General features: G+C 46.1%; 1 pseudogene; it reads left to right on the forward strand.

Moving 5' to 3' along the window:
* Positions 1 to 12,105: 12,105 nt before the first annotated feature.
* LOC101560789 lies at positions 12,106 to 13,249 on the forward strand (annotated as a pseudogene).
* Positions 13,250 to 14,981: the final 1,732 nt, after the last annotated feature.

Genomic DNA, 14,981 nt, shown 5'->3' on the forward strand with positions numbered 1-14,981 from the left:
TTTAAAACGTGCATACAAAGTTTGGTATCGAGACTTTATGGCTGATAATTCCTTTATGAGCGTTACTGGATTTTTCTCTCCTGCTGAATCATGATGATTAGACTTGATTTCATATTCCAGCCTGTACTGAATATAATCCAGATCAGAGTCAGCTTTCTGGAACATCAGTTCTAGCTTATCGACCTCCGCCTCCATGTTGAATAGTTGACATTCTCTACAAGCACCTTTGAGAAGCTTGCTGACCTCTGCTTTGGGTGATGGACAGGGTTTACAAGAGAGGTGGTGCCACCCAGAACGTCAGGGCCCAAACTAGGGGCCACCTCATAGAGAGAGGTTCTTCTAAGAGGGAACCCAGTCCAGCACCCAGAGGAGCCTTCTCTATGTAACTTTGAGGCCAGAAAACCAGGGGAAGCCAGAGAAAATACAAAAGACCATCTGAGCTCAAGGCTCCTGTGAGTGATACCACCTGACAGGTGCCACAACATCCTCTCACTCACCTTGTTTCCTTTCCAAGTGTTTGCAGGTGCACTAAATGTTGCAGATTCATCACATGGGCATGGGGGAGGCCAGCATCATTGGGTATGCAGCCTGTGCTGGGTATTTAAATGTTAGCTTTTTAAATATTCCCCACTTTTCTCTTGGCTAGGCATCATTAGCCCAAGTTTGCAAATATTAGCAGCTTTTACACCCTTTTTACATTCCATGGGAATTTTACACGAATGAAGCCATTTAGTCCTCACAACAGTTCTGTAGATAGGTACAGATATTATTCTGACTTTAGATAGCCACTGTGGTCAAAATGTGTTAAACATTTTCCCAGGGCCACCCAGAAAGGCATTACACTGCCAGGGTGGGAATGTAGGGGCTGTGCCCTGGAGCCTGGGTTCTGGGTCTCCAGCTAGCAGAAGACAGCATCTCCCAATGCCATGACTGCCAAAACTCTGGATTGTGCTAAGTAAATACAATCATATGTCCCTTAATGACAGGATACATCCTGAGAAATTCGTGGCTAAGTGATTTCCTTGCTGTATAAACATCCTAGACTGTACTTATACGAATCTAGATGAGACAGGACAGTTGCTTTCATGGCCTCTTGATAGAGCACAGCATGCCTTTCACAGCAAACCCTGTTTTATGATTATAAGTATACTCTAAAATAGAATGGTAAATACCTAACCCAGTAACACAGTCCTTTATTATCGAGCATAATGGACTGTGCATCCTTGCATATTTTTGTGTGACTGGCAGTGCAGTGGGAATCTTTATAGAAATGTCTTAGTTACTTTCTCTCATTGCAGAGATAAAATACTTGACACCCAAAGTTAAAAGGGGAAAGGTTTATTTAGCTCACAGTTTGTGAAGGTTTCAGTCCATAGTCAGGGCACTCCATGACAAGATAGCACATGGCAGGGGGGCAGTTGATCATGGTGGTAGAAGACAGCAAAAGCATTGAGGTGGGAAAGAAGGGACAAGACTCTTGCTGTATCTTTTTTATACGAAGGTTACCTACTGTAGAGTGTGTGTAGCACTTACACACTTAATCCTTGCCAGAACTATGTCAAATAGATCAGTAGACTGATTTATTAATCACATACCCTTAATCCTAGCATTACACACTCTAGATTCAGTGGCCTCTGAAAAAGCCCGTGGCCGCATGTGTTTTGGGGGGATATCGAGACACCAGCATCACCACAAACACAGAAGCAATATGTTGTACCACCACTTTTGTTGGACAGCAGTGATGTCACTAGATAACAGGACCTCTTCAGGGGCTGGGGAGATGGCTCAGTAGAATAAGTGCTTGCCTGGCAAGTGCAAGGGACTGAGTTCAATCCCCAGTTCCGTTTCACAAAAAAAAAAAAAAAAAAGAACCTCCAAACTCCTCACACTCTCATGGGATGCCTGCAGCACATGTGGCCTCTGGTTCCCTTGAATGCTGGTTATAGGATGTTCAACATACACATGGGCAGCAGAGCAGGATTTCTGAAAATACTATGGCAAAGCCCATGTTCTTTCTGCTAATCCTTGACTGATTGCCCTTCAAGACTCTGGTTCCAACACATGGAGATCAACCAGTAAATGGTCTTTTTCACCAAGAAATCACTGCACTTTTTGATTCTCAACTTCACTTTCCTACCTAACCATGAGACAGGACAGTCAGTTGAACTCTTGGTCTCAGGTACATGAGTCAGCAGCCATACTCACCTAGTAAAAATTCTACTATCCCTCAGTAGTTCTGTGAGCTGTCCTAGGAAATTCATCAAGTCAAGGAGAGAGATGGTAAGAATACTGGTCAGAAGCCAGCTGCTCAGAAGTACTGGTGACACTATGCTATTTGCAGCTAGCATCTGAAGAAGGGGCAGTCCTACAGCACTGAGCCTTCAGCCTACGGACGCATGGACACTTCAAGGTAGACAGTGTCCTGGGAAATGGTTGGTTGTGTGTGAAGATGGTACCCTCTGCTTATGGGAGGATTTGGTGCTGTGCCAAGTGAGAAAGGAAACAGAGAAAAATAAGAACCCAATTTGCCTATTCCTTACAGGTGGCAAAGGCAGGTGCCCTTTCTGAAAAAAGAGTCAGCATCAAGTTCAGTTTGAGACATTTTCTGGGGACAAGAGGCTCACAACTTTGTGTTTAGGGGACTCTGCCTACAATAAATCACATTATCTCAGCAGCCACCTGAAGAAGAAGATGACTTGAAGGGATCTGGAATACCAGAGGAGACAGGGTAGCACAAGGAGCCTGTGTTTGTTTCTTCAAGGTCAGGGGTCTGACTCAGCAGGCTGAGGAAGGACCAACCCTCAGGGGGCAGGAGAGAAATTAGCCCACTTTCTTTTCTTCCACTAACCGTGCTTCCTTCCTTAAACAAAATGCCCTGCTGAGGGTGCACTGGAGGGCAAGGGCAAGAGTGAGTCACCAGAGGGGTCTACAGATGCCTACCCACTACACTCCTGGGCAGGGACGCAGTGCTGGGCTGGCAAAGGTGTTTATGTGAGTGACATGCAGGGAGACCCAAGTCTGTGATCCTAAAGGAAGAAAAACAGTATTAGAAAAGTCGATGAGGTGGTGATCCACTGTGCTTTTGTGCAGGAAACCTGCTGTCTGTTCTAGTTGACTGCACTACAAAAGAAAAAGTGTTTTAAATTTTCACTGACAGCACCACAGGCTGCACCAGCCCCGCCTAGACTGCTCCACCCCTGGAGCACACTGAGCCAACTAGCAGCGAGACTGGGGTGGGGATGGGGGTGAAAACAGGAGGATCACTATGAATCTGAGCTGCGAAGTAAGACCCTGTACCAAATACATAATAAATACATAAATACATTTTCATTGCATTCCCTCAATCTTTAATGCTGTTTACAAATGTTTACGGACTTGCTGCTTTGGGCCAGATAGTGGGCCAGCTGCTGGAGAGTAAGAGGCATCGGGCACAGTGGCCAAAAGCAAGTTCTCCATGTGCATCTTGCACAGTCCCAAAGGGGCAACCCCAGGTACGGTCCTGATTCCTGTGCTTTTAGGGTCCAGCTTGCCCACACACTGTGTGCCCACCCCTGCCCAGCCATCCTTAGTACTCCACCACATTCCACATTGAAGGCAGTTTGGGCAGCTCTGTAATCTCAGCCACAGAGAGCAGCACCACCCTTTGTCCCAGAAAACCTCTGGCTCATCATGTCATTACTGCCCAACTGCAACCTGGTGAGATCTGATAAGTACAGATTTCAAAACTGTGCTCATAATTCCTGCCAAAGTGATCTCCCAAGAGTACTGCCAGGCGCAAATTGGGCCCAGTCTGAGGGTTAAGTAAAGATGCCATAAAACAAACTTTAGAGACAGGAACCTCCCATGGTGAGCTCTTTCTCTCTCTCTCTCTCTCTCTCTCTCTCTCTCTCTCTCACACACACACACACACACACACACACACACAGCCTCTTTCTAGTACTTTGATTCATTTGATTCTATGATTTCAGCCTGGATTTCTAGAAGAAAGAACCTATTCCAAGGACAGTGAAATTCTAGAGCCTCCCAGTGAAGAGATCAATAGGATAGAGTCTGGCTTCCTCTTGTTTTTGCATAGCAGCGTCCCCAGTGAATCTATAGTAGTCTACCTCCAGCCTGATCCTAGTAGCTGAGCATAAGTGCTCAGGCTTATGGTGTCATAACAGCGAAAGCTGTCAAGATTGCTGGTAACCAGGGTAGTGGCATTAAGTGCCTGCCTGGCAAGCACAAGGTCCCAAGTTCAATTCCTGATACCACATGCTGTGCTGACCCCCCACATGTGCCAAACCCCAGGTGTGCCAAACTGGAACCGAAACTCTGTGTGTGTGTGTGTGTGTGTGTGTGTGTGTGTGTGTGTGTGTGTATGTTGCATGCCTGTAATACTGGTACTAAGGAAGCTGAGACCAGAGGATCACTACAAGTCTAAACTGTGTAGCAAGACCCTGTATTTTTTTTTAATTGCCTGTAACCAGCCTATACATGTCCCAAAAGGCCAGAGAGATGTTCTTGGACTAACTGGCAATCTTGTTAGGGAGACAAGAAAAATATATTTCCAACAACATGGTCCTGGCCCTCTGCTGGGGGTTTTGTATACATCAGCCCAAGGAAACCTGAGCTTGGCTTGATAAGGCAGCTCCCCCAGAGCTCACATACCTAGTATCTAGCACATGATGGAGCTGGAATGTGAACTAGGCCTGAGTGATCAATGAGGTGGCCTGGCTGCAGGAGCCTCCATATCTCCTCTGGCTACCAAGCTGGCTCTGCTGCCTTCCTGCCATGGCAGGTCCAAGGCTGTGTATCCTGAGACCCCTTATTTGTCAGAAAGAGTACAGCCCCAGGGTGTGGGGAGGCAGAAAAGTACATTCATTTCCTTGTTCTTAGCAACAAAACCTCCCTTTCCTCTTCTCTGGCCCTCAGGTTAGTTAGTGAGTTGAAACCCCTTGCACCTTGGTTCCTGGGCCTCTATTACACAAAGCTCCTCTCTTGTGTTATTTCCTTTAGCTCCTTCCAAACTTCCATTTGTACCCCTCCTCAGGCTTGTCCATGATCACACTTACATTCCTGTCCTTCGGCGTATGCACATATGTGCATGAGACACAGGCACATGTAACATCATGTTGTGTGTTCGTGAGTTCCACAAGTGATATGATGCTAACAGTCTTATTTTATAGCTGTTTCTCAATTGGCTATGTTTTTATTTATTTTATTTTTTTTCTTTTGAGACTTTTATTCCTTGTTTGCTAATTCTAACATCTGTCAATGTCAGTGTGGTTTTGATGGATTTGTTTTTCTTGTGAATTTTCACTGTATTTTCTGGTTTTTTTCTTGTCTCTTAATTTTTCCCCATAATTTTATTGATAAACAAATAGTAATGAGACAGTTTCAAATCAAACTGGTAGGACAGTTTCAATAATTCACACATTGCATACATTCTTCCTAGTGGTTAATTGCTGTACAAGATGTGGCCATGTTTTTAGATTTGTTCATGATTGCTTCTGGACATGCAGTGTCCTCTTCTTCCCCCTCTCCTCAAACCCCCTTCATCTATCACTCCCTGATGCATGTATTCATGCAAACATCCATGCTTGAGGGTGACATTTATTCCTTGTCTGCTAGCATTCACTATAAGATGGACAGAGGCGCAGGTCACATACATTCCATTTATTTTGTTTTGGCAAGCATTTGCTGGGTGCTTGCTCTGGGTGAGCCTCTGTGATGGGTGGGGAAGGACATAAGAGGCCCTTTGGGCCCTGAAAGCCAAGAGGACGTGGCATGGTAAAGAAGGAAAGAGGATAGGAGCAGCACATCCGGGAAATACCTGTGCCCTTGTGTCACAGTGTGCAGCCTTCCAACCTGTTCTAGAATTGGACATGCGCACTTTTTAGGGAACAAATTATGGATGGCTTTATTAAAGAAGCTCCCCACAAATTAAAACTAACATTATGCACCTCTGAGTGTGGGCCACTGCGAAGACATTTCTTGTGTAGCATTTGTGCCCAGTCCGCATGATCTGAGCCTGATCATGAGGAAGAAGTCAGACAGGCCCACGTGAGAGGCATTCTACAAGCTGCATTCTTCAGAAACAACACGTGAAAGACAACCAAAACTGAGGAGTGATCCGATTTAAAGGAGACACACTTGACCTTGCAACCGAGAGCAGCCAGTGGCTCTGGACTGAACCCAGGAGCAGAGAGAAATGATTTCTCGGCAGTTAGATTGTTGGGCCAACTGTTGCAATCTAAATGTGGCTACATTAGATTACAGTACTACTATATCAATGCTGAATTTTCCGAATATGATCATTGTGCTGTGTTTATATTAGAGAATATTCTTTTTTTAGAGGCAAAGATCAAAACACCTGAATTTAACTGACAAGTGTGGTTATGGACATAGCTCATTAGCATAAGTGCCTACCTGGCAAGTGCAAGGCCTTGAGTTCGATTCCCAGGACAAAAAAAAAAAAAAAAAGGCAAATGTTCTAAAAAATAAGGATGGTTTCTCTGGCAAGTACAAGGGCCTGAGTTCAATCCCTGGTTTTGCAAAAAAGTAAAAATAAAAATAAAAAAATAAGGATGGTGTTTACAGATTAAAAGGAAAAATACAGATAACATAAATATGGGAAAGTATTACAATCGGAGCTCAAGCCATTTATATGCATATTTTCTATAAGGTTAAAACATTTTGCAACTTATCTCTGAAAGATATGATCTAGTGTTAAATGAGGGGCATAAATGTGCAGGCAAGCCCAGCTTAATGAGAATAGCGGTTAGCATGTTTGGTGCTTTGCAATGCATATTTATTTAGCTACTCAATGGTCACAGCTCCTGTGTCCATAAGCATTATCATCCCTGTTTTACAGAGGCAGAAACCGTGGCTCAGAAAAGTGAAGCGTCTTGAATCACCGTGATCCCTCAGCAACTAACGCATAGCTGGGACTTAAACTGAGAAATTCTGTTCCAAAAGCTCCTCTTTACTGCCTTGGTATGGGAAACAAAACCAAGAAGCTGGAGTTAGATTGCCTGAGCTCAGGGCTGGGGATTTGGCTCAGTGGTGCAGTGCCTTCCTGGTAACAGTGAGGTTCTGAGTTTGATTCCCAGTACCTCCCCCAACTCCTGCAAAAAACAAGGTTACCGAGGCTCACAACTGCATCTGCCATGGGACTGGCCATGGCAAGTTTGGGCAAGCTGGGAGCTCAGGTTGCGTATGGTGTTTTATTTTTTATTTTTTGGTGGAAGCAGGGATTGAACTCAGGCCCTTGCAGTTACCAAGGAATCGCTTATTCTACTGAGCTATCTCCCTGGCCCCTTATTTTTTTTTAATTTAATTTTTTTTGGGGGGGCAGTACCAGGGATCGAACTCAGGACCTTGCACTTGCCAGGCAGGCGCTTATGCTTCTGAGCTATATCCCCAGTCTGTCTGTAGTGTTTTAGTAAATGAGGGTGCTATGGTTTGACTGTGGTTTGTCTACTGGGAAACTTACATTGGAGTATGGTAACCATTGCAAGCTATGCTAAGAGGTGGCGCCTCAAGGGAGGTGTTTAGGTCGAGTAGACAGAGCCTTCACACAAGGGTTAATGCCTTTCTCTGCCCAAGCTTTCATAGGCACAGGATTGGATAATTTTGAGAGTGGGCTGTTCTCTTTTCCAAACACACTACTTGTCCTCCTGCCATAAGTTGAAGCCACACATGCCCCTCACCATATATGGCCATCCAATTTTGTACTTTCCAGCCTCCAGAACAATGAGCCAAATAGATTTTTTCTTCTTTATAAATCACTATCTCAGGTATTGTGTTATAGTAACAGAAAAATGGATAAGACTAAAGGTTTTGGGCTGGGGAGATAGCTCAGTGGACTAAAGCACCTGTTTAGGCAAGCTTCAGCAAGTGCAGGGACAGTGGTTTGATCCCCAGCACCACATACTGCACCAGCCCTGCCCCTAGGGTAGGCTGAGCCAGCCACAGAGTTTGGGTATAGTGCCACACCTATAATCCCAGTGCAGGGGAGGCTGAAAACAGGAGGATCACTATGAGTCCAAGCTGCATAGTGAGACCCTGTAACAAACAAATACATTTTTAAAAAAAGGACTAAAATTTTAACTGCATTTACCTTACATGGTTTTTCTGAGGTTAAATGAGATACAGCATGTTTAAGGGTCAACAGATCAGTTGGCACAGAATCTTCTGGAAACTGGTGTCTGTACAATCTTAAATCCCACTAGCCAGAAGAGCAGTCAGATTTGAGACAGGGAAGTCATGTGCAACATCTACATATAGTGGGATAGACATTACCTGGTAAGACTAGAAACCACCACTATACATGCTTTGTATGGCATGTTTCTAACCTTCTGCAATTTCTAGATCCTTTCCTGGAATGTATAAAAAATGCCATAACCAGAATAGCCACGTACATGGAATCCCAAGAGCAAAACAGCCAATTCCTGTCCACCTCCCAAAAGCTCTCTGGTAACAGTAAGAGATATATCCATCTCCGTAGTCTAGGGTTTCTGATCTGGACTTCCCCACCCCGTGCTACTGCACAGAACGTGCAGCAGTGGCCTCTAATGAAATGTGAAACTTGAGATAGCGCTTTTTGATCTGGCAGTGTATCTTTAGCTGTCCCTTCCTTGTCGCACACAGCCCTTGAACTTGGACCCTGACCTATTTCAAACTCCCAAAGTGATTAAAGTAGAGAATCAAGTTCATGTAAACAACCTCACCAGAGTGACTGGTCACAGGCTACCTTCCTCCCACAGGTATGTTTACATATTTGTGTCACATGCTTGACCACTCCCCTCAGATGTGGACTGCCGGTGTTAAAAGGCCACATTCACCTGAGCAGGGAATGCCCTGGGAGAAAGTTGCTCAATCTGAGTCGAAACCAAACCCTCACTTTCATTTCTTCCGGAAACCTTGGTTGCAACAACTGCTTCTCTGTAATTCAGTATTTGGCCACAGCCTGTATAGATAAGGCAGGGCACAGGCCTGGAGCCATCCAACTGGCCGTCTCATAACTGTGGGTGCCAGGATGAGTCTTAGGGCCTTGCCTTTGAAGGGCTCCCCAGACTCTGGGAGCTTGCAGCATTTTTTGGAAGTCTGTACAGAGTAGAAGTGCAGGAGTGATCTAGGTTCCTACCAGCTCTGCTTCCATTCATGACCTGGCCTGGGACAGGGGGTATTCATATTATGAAGGCTGGAAGAAGGCCTAGATATAGCTGCACAGAAGGGACTTCGCCTTTTATGCGACAATGCCCTTCTGGGTAGTAGGGAAGAAAGAACAGGAGTGGAATGAGGGTCAAGAAGAAAAAATGCATTTACTTATCATTCCACCACCCCATACAATTGCCATTGTTTTTTTAATTTCCATTTTACAATTGTTTTTTTCACAGAACATATAAGAAAGGAATAGAATTCTTTTATTTGGCTTCCAGTGTTCTATTGGCACTTACTAGGTAATTTTGAGCAGCCTGGGTGGTCACCTGACTGCAGGCTATTATTTAAAGGCCACAAGGCCACAGCAGTGAACCTCAGAAGGAAGCTGATAGTACTGTAACTCCATCACTTCCAGCCCCACCTTTCCTACCCGGCAAATGATTGTCCTCCTTTAAATTGTGTTTTTCATTACTGCAATCACCTTTCGGTCAACACATTTAGAGAGCAAACTACAAAGTTGTTCTGAGTTGAGTCCTGCTCTGGGCCCTGCACTCACTGCTGTGGCGTTTACAGGTGGGCCTGGCACATTCAGCAGTGCAAACCCTGCAGCTCTAGGGCCCTCAAAAGAGCCTGAAGTTTTTTAATGGCTTGTTCTCAGGTCTTTTCCAGATCAAACTAAAGCCAGCAGCACCTTTTCTTGTGCTTACTACACCCAACAGGAAAAAATAATTGTCCCACTGTTCTAAGTGCAGCCAGGGCCCGAGATGGTGCCCCTGAGTTCTTGCGCAGTTCCCATGAAGGACAGCTCTTAGGTAACACACCCATCCCAGATGGAAAACGAGCCTTGCGAAAGGCTTGAATATCCTCTTGCCACATCTTCCTGCAAGTGCACCAACAGTTCTTTCACCATGAGAGTAAGTTACATTAGCTGGAAGGAGTCTCAGAAATGACTCCTATAGCTTTACAATATGAATAACCTAACTCTGGGGACACACAGAGCACTCCTGGGGAGAACTCAGGCAGGATGAGGGTGGTGTGAGCCTGGCAGCCTGTCCCTGGGGGTCAGCCAGCTTCTCCAGCTTGCCTTGCTTTTCTTCCGATGGAGGGAGTATCTCCTGTGGTGGCCCAAGACGCTGTCACATGAAGGGGCCCCAGAGAGGGGCTGCTCAGATGGAGACTACTGCTGCATGGATCCTGGAGAAATTCATATCAAACCCTGAGCCCTAAAGGGCCACATTGACCCGAGAGGCCACAGAGCCCCTCAGCCTCTTCATAAACCCACAAACCCAGGATGAGGTGGGAGGTCAGATTTCCTGGGGAAGGAGGCCCCTCCTGAGTCTCAAAGTGACTGCTTCCTGTAAAGGCCTCTCATGGCTCCCAGCCCCACACACGTGAGCACATTCAGGCATGCACTCCCATGTGTTCACAGGCCATAGCCCTAACCTGAATCTCCACAGGGTCTTAAAGAGATAACTAAGTCAAAATGAAGTCATGAGCTTGGGCCACAATCCAATCTTACTTTGGTCTTTATAAAAAGGGGAGAGGGAGAGAGCTCAGCAGCACAAGCACCTGCCTGGCAAGCCAAGGTCCCGAGAGTTTGGTCAGCGTGGGTGCGGGGGAGAGATCAAGGCATGGGAGAAGATAGCCGCTTGTAAACTACACAGAGGGGCCTCAGGGGAGACCAGCTCTGCCCACACCATGACAGTGAGGAAACACATGTCTGTCTGTGGCTCAAGATTCTTGGCCTGTAGTGCCTTCTTAGGGCATCACAGGCATCACTGATACACTTACAAGCTCTAATGCACACACACACACACACACACACACACACACACCTCCCCATGTGCACACGCTTGCAGAGCAGCAGGCCATACTGAGGGCACTTCTCCTTCTGGGAACAGCAGTGGCTTGCTGTTTCTCAAGCTCATTTCTCACGCTGGAACTCAGGTCCATCCCTAGGGCCCTTTGCCAAAGTGCTACTTTTACATCCCGACACTGACCAGATGCCTGGCACCTTGTCCTCTTGTCATCCAGCCTAAGTCTCCTGGCCTTGGCCTGGACCTGGAGCTGGAGGTCGTAACAGTCCAGAAGCAAGGAGCTGAGAGAGAGCTCACCCTGCACTCTGAACCTTGGGATTGTCATCTGTAAATGACAATGTCTCCTGACCTGCAGCAGAGGCCTCCCACCATTCAGGGACCGTGTCAGAAATACATGTCCTCAGGCCGCACCCCAACCTGCAGAACAAGACAGGCTGGGAATAGGGAACCCAGAGGCCTGTCTTAACACGCATGCCCCCTGGTTGATTCTGATGACAGCAAAGGTTTGCGAGCCACTCAAGTGGAAGACCTGTAAAACTCCTACTGAGACTAACTCTCAGACTGACAGTAAGGATTAGATGCATAATTGGGATGGGTACTATGCACGAACCATCTTCAGTGTGTCCTGCCTATTCATTATCTCTACAACCTCCTCTTACAGAAAGCAGCAATTAAAAGCATTTTTCTGGGAATGAAATGAGGCCCAAAGAGGTTAAGTAAAGCACCAGGGGACAGAGCTAAAGAGAAGGATTTGAATAGGGCTGCCTCGATGTGCCTTTTTTTACTGCCCTTCGACGTGGGCACGCAGCACTCCGCTGAGCGAGTTTTCCAGCTGCTCTGTGCCCTGTAGGTGCCTGCTGCCGATCCCACAGCCTCCACATGCCCCTCCTGACGCACAGCACATTTCCCCAGGCGCCTCCCAGCTTGTGCACCCGCCGGTAAAGGCACCAGAGCCAGCAGGCCTGCAAGATGCACCGGCCCCTCCCACAACCCCTTCTAAACGGAGGTGCAGAGCCAGCTCAGTGCCCCACCCCCGAGTGCCGGAGCCACCCAGAGGAAAGGCTCCGCCCGCGGCCGGAAGGAGAAGTGCCAACGTGCAGGGGCAGAGCGGTGTGCCTGGGGAGGAGCCTAATACGTGACCATGGAGGGGCGGGGCCAGCGAGCTCCGGCTCGGTGGGGGAAGGGTGCGCGGGCGTGGGCGTGGGCGTAGACTCGTAGGGGCGGGGCCAGGCCATGGGGGGAGGGGGGCGGGGGGGGGAAGAGAAGGGGCGGCTTCGAGCCCGGACGCGGGGCAGGGCCAGCGCGCGAGAGTGTGGACCCGGAAGAGGCCGGTGCGGGGGCACACTCTCTGGGTGTGTAGAGCTAAAGAGCTTTACCTTGGGCCTCTTAGCATCTCGCTTCTGGGCCGCTGTCCCCGGGGAAGCCGGGTTCGTGCCTCTTTCCCCTGCTGCTTTTTTAGTCCTCCCTCACAGCCCGAATAAATAACGTGTTGAGTGAATGAACGAGCTCTTCCACCAGTTAGGGTCACAGTCTCTTGCGCACACTACCTCCCTCTCACCTCTGCACACGCTTAATGTGCGCACACGTGCATGCACGCATGCTCATATTCACAAGCACGTACACACATGCCCTGGGCTGGCAGAGAAGGGAGAAAGGAGTCAGGCACAGGCTCTGTGAGGAGGATGGTGGTGATGTAGAAAGGGCGCAAGGGCAGAGCCCGAGTTGGCGGAGGGGCTGAGCCGATCTCGCAGTTCTGGCCTGTGAACCGGAAGCCAAGCGGAGACTAAAGAAAGAGTACCGTGGGTGTTCAAAAAAGATTAGCAGTGTGAATATTGACAAAGTTCTAAAGGATTTCTCAAAGATAAAAAAAGAAATGACAGAAACCAGTGGAAAGAGTAACACTGGAGATTCAGTTGGAAAAGACTTTTTATTAAAAGTAATGCAAAGGAAGTCCCAATTGGAAAAGAATGCGCAGCTCTCCATGATATGATAAAAGGGCTGCAACAGACTATTGGATATCAACACAATTTGAAAGGTGAAAACGAACAACTAAGAAGAAATGCTGGTATGACAAAGCTAAATCTCTAGAACAGGAATATAAGGAAAATATCACCAAACTTGCACGTGAAATGAAAATCAGGAGGAACAGAAGACAGAAATAAGCAGACTTTATCAGCATACACAGAAAAAAGTTTAAATAAAGAAAAGCACAAAGATCTAATGAAAAGGAGATAAAAATTTCAGCGTTAAATGCAAAGTTAGTAACTCAAAGAAAAGCAAAATGAAATAAACTACAGCTAGAGAAGCTTCAACATCTTCAAAAAAAAAAAAAAAAAAAAAGAAAATTACAATTTTTCATACTACCGTTCAGCACTTTTCTATTGGTAAGGATTCTCACCCTAAACATAGATGATCTTGAATGTAATAGTAAATTCATTAATTACTATTTAAGAACCATTGAAAACTTCACTTCTGTTTTCACCATAAACGTAAATAATAATAAAAAAGAAACAGCTTTACACATTTTTATTGAGTTTATTTAGACAGACCCATACATTGGTCAATCATGTTTTGCATTCTTGCTTAATGGTGTTATCCATAAAGGAGTTCAAACTTACAGGGTTTCCTTTACCTATTTAACCATCATTGACCTTGAAAAAGAAAAGAAAAAAGAAATGGAGCTTGTCCTGAGACCTGATACTGGATGGTTTTCAGAGTATGGTAGAGGCCTACTTAAACATATTGGCATTCTATTTGTGTTGACTATAAAAAAGATATGGGCAAGATGGCCTTGTGCTTTGAACTTGGCTGAGTCTGGACTTAGACCCAGGGTCACGTTGCATCATGGGCAGTGCAGAGGGGCTCCAAGGGGCTGCTGTGAGTGGATGATGCCCCATGCCAGGCTGGGGTTCCCAGGGGCCTGCTCAGCAGGCAAAGATCTACTCCTCCCTGGCTCCTTGTGTGAGCCTGGGATTGACCTTCTGCTTCTGTGTGTCACCTGGTCATTTTGTGACCAGAAGTTGTCAGTGGGTTCAGCTCCTCCCCCTGTGTCTGTGCTGCCTGCTGTTTTGTATGGTATGAACATAAATTCTACAAAAATGAAATGCATGACCAAAATTTCTTGCTTCTTAAAATAGAGGAGTCACAGTTGTATTTCTGGGTTGAAGTAATGACAGAAAGAGCTTAGGAAGTCAGAATATTAAAGGACTAAGCTTGTAGCAAAGATGATTATAAAACACAGAAAGACATTGCTGAAAAATTAATTCCAACACAACAGAACACTATTCAGCCATTAAAAAGTTGGCAATCTTGACCAGGCCTATAATTCCAGCACTTGGGAAACTAAGGCAGGAGGATTGTTATGAGTTCAAGACCACAGCCTGAGCTCCATAAGTGAGCTCAAGGCCAGCCTGAACTGCATGGTGAAACTCTTTTTCAAAAAGAAATAAACAATAACAACAAAAAAAGATGACATTCTGTTCAATGTGGTTGTACTTGGGGGATATAATACTGAGCCTAATAAACAGACACAGAAAGACAATCACTGCATGGTCTCACACATGTGGAATCTAAAAAAGTGGATCTCCAGTAGTGAGTACAATAGTGGTCATCAGAGGTTGGAGGGGAGGGGTCGGTCAGTGGGCACTAAGTTACAGTTAGAGAGGAGGAGCAGGTTCTGATGTGCTGACTGTAAGTAACAGTGATAGATTCTTTCTAAATAGTTTGGAGAAAGGTTTTTCTGATATTCTCTCCACATTAAAAAAAAAATGACAAATGTGAGGTGATGGATATACCGATACTTTGATCCATCACTATACAATGTATTAATGTATCAAAACATCATTTTGTACCTCATAAACATGTGTATTATATGTAAGTTTAAAATATATAGGGGCCGGCCAGATAGGTCAGCAGATTAAAACTCCTGCTTAGGCAGATGCAGAGGCTGGAGGTTTGATCCCTGGCCAGCCGTGCCGGCCCTGCACCCGGGTTGCACTGAGATAGGTGATTGAGACT

The sequence above is a fragment of the Octodon degus genome, unplaced genomic scaffold (assembly GCF_000260255.1).
Source record: "Octodon degus isolate 3935 unplaced genomic scaffold, OctDeg1.0 scaffold00127, whole genome shotgun sequence".
NCBI lineage: Eukaryota > Metazoa > Chordata > Mammalia > Rodentia > Octodontidae > Octodon > Octodon degus.